Source organism: Hipposideros armiger, unplaced genomic scaffold (assembly GCF_001890085.2).
Source record: "Hipposideros armiger isolate ML-2016 unplaced genomic scaffold, ASM189008v1 scaffold_95, whole genome shotgun sequence".
NCBI classification, from domain to species: domain Eukaryota; kingdom Metazoa; phylum Chordata; class Mammalia; order Chiroptera; family Hipposideridae; genus Hipposideros; species Hipposideros armiger.
Genome location: NW_017731445.1, coordinates 1,384,594 through 1,386,681, shown reverse-complemented (window position 1 = coordinate 1,386,681; position 2,088 = coordinate 1,384,594). Strand labels below are relative to the sequence as shown.

The 2,088-nt window shown below is 58.8% G+C and overlaps 1 protein-coding gene across 3 annotated transcripts in view; it reads right to left on the bottom strand.

The window, feature by feature from the left end:
• Positions 1-885, bottom strand: part of RFX3 (regulatory factor X3) — a 253,383-nt gene extending 252,498 nt beyond the window's left edge. The window contains exon 1 of one of the 3 annotated variants that reach the window (XM_019645933.1): positions 730-885. The gene's annotated coding sequence lies outside the window, so the exon portion shown is untranslated. Of the gene's footprint in view, positions 1-343; positions 474-729 lie in introns of those variants that run through there. The other 2 variants (XM_019645927.1, XM_019645929.1) reach the window with 2 other exon arrangements.
• Positions 886-2,088: the final 1,203 nt, after the last annotated feature.

The following is a 2,088-nucleotide window of genomic DNA, read 5'->3' as shown; positions in this document are numbered from 1 at the left end:
GTGCCGAATGGATATTAAGACTGTTTGCAGCACAAAGAAAACAGTTTTAAAAGAAAAAAGAAAACCGTGCAGCTGATGATGGTTTTTAAAAAAAGAGCAGCCCATTTAGCACAAGGCAAAAATGAAGGGAATAGGCGGTGGGAAAAGTTCACCGTTGTACGAGAATAAAAATAACAAAACCCTTAACAAGGCCCCACAAGTGAACAACAACAACAAAACACTACCTCTTGGGTGCCCCCCCACCCCCTGCACATTGTTGTCTATTTCGGTTTTGAAAGAAGCAGGAAACAAGCAGCTTTGAAAAAAAATTATTAAAGGAAAAGAAAAACCCTCCTCTCTTCACCTGACTCTCCTCTTCAGACCAGACCTAGGGGAGAGCTCCACCATCCGCAACGGAAAACTGTGGCTCCCTCTCCCGCTCATCTCGCAGCCCCCCGAGCTCCCGCTCCATCCCTGAAGCGCGGCCGCCGAGGGCCCGGGCCGGCTGGCGGGCGGGCTGCGCGGCGCCCACACCCCCGACCCAGCCGCGGCGCGCACGGTCCATTGTAAACAAGCCCGGGGGACGGAACCCCACGGCGGCGGCGCCGCAGCGGCAGCCCCCGGTGTCAGGAGTGAGACCCCCGCACAGCCACAGTCGGCTCGCACACACGGACACACACACGCACGGACACACGCGTCCACACGCATCCACACGCTCCCACACACATGTAGAGACCGAAGAATATTCACCTTGGCTGTGGATTATTGTGGTGTTGTTGGTGGGTGATGGAGATGGTGGTGGTGGGGAGGAGGAGGAGGAAGAGGAGGAGGAGGAGGAGAGGAGTAGTTGTTGTTGATGGGTAACAGTCGCCAGGACTACGGTGACTATGGCGCTTGATTCACAAGGCAACGGTTGCTATAACTCACAAAAGAGAGAGAGAGGGAGAGAGAGAGCGAAAGGGAGAGGGAGACACTCGCAAGGGGAGGGGTGGGGGAGGGAAAAGGGGAGGAGGCGGGCCCCGCGCTTCGCCGGAAGGGGCGGGCTCAGCGCCATGACTGACAACCCCAGGTCCCGGGCTGGTCGGGGCACGAGGCCGGGTTTCCCATTAAGGCCTCCAAATAGAAGCTCACAGGTTTGGCAGGAGCTAGGCTCACCCCAGTCCTCTCTAAGGTACGCTACTGCACGCGCTGGCGAGGCTGAACCGGGAGTTTAGGGGCGTGGTGCGAGGGGTACGTTTTGTGGACCGAGAGCTACCAGTTCCAGCAGCGAGCTTTGTGCAAAGGAGCCCCGAGTCGCGAGAGGGTAAGGGCTAGCCCAACGGGGAAAGGTATTGAAGGCAATTCCAAACATTTTCTGGGAAGACCAGCATCAGCCGGGGAAGAACCCACTTTGAAGTGTGGCCTCCGCCCCGTCTAAAGCGTCACTTCCGGGGCGGGGCTGGCGGAGGGTCCCGGATGTGCCGCCGTTTTTATTTATTTATTTATTTTTCCTTTTTTTTTTTCTCTCTCTTCCCACCCCCTTTTTTTCCCCCGTTGCTTTCTAAGGCTACGGCGGTGATCCTAGATGCTTCCGCCTCGTCTATAGCATGCCTGGGCGCTTCGGAGCTCCGGAGCCTGCCCTGCACTGGAGGGTCCGAGCCGGTTTTTGCCCGCCTGCTTTCAGCGCCTTGGCCGGCTCCCGCCTCCCGAGGCCAAGATGCGGAGGAGAGCAGGCGGCGAGGCGTGAGCGAACGGCCTTCGCCGCCATCTTAGAGCAGACGAGCCGCGCGTGTGGGCAGCGCGCCGGCCTCCCGCCGCCCCGCCGCGGCGTGGCGCGCGGAGGGGAAGGTCGGAGCTGGTCCGGCCCTCATTCCAGAACGAGCAGCGAGCCTCACTCCGTACCTACGGGGCGGGGAGTAAGTGCCAGTAAGCAGCAAAAAACTGCCCTCCCCAGAGGACGTGCAAACGCATGGCGGTTCACCGCCGCGAAAGGCGTTGAGGGGCGGGGTAACTTACACCTTCCTGAGGTAGCGCCCAGTTAGTTTCTAGTTCCCCTCGATCTTCAGCCCTTAAAGAAAGTGCTCGCCCCTCTTTAAAGTTGACCGTACTGGGATTTGTGCTCGACCCCCT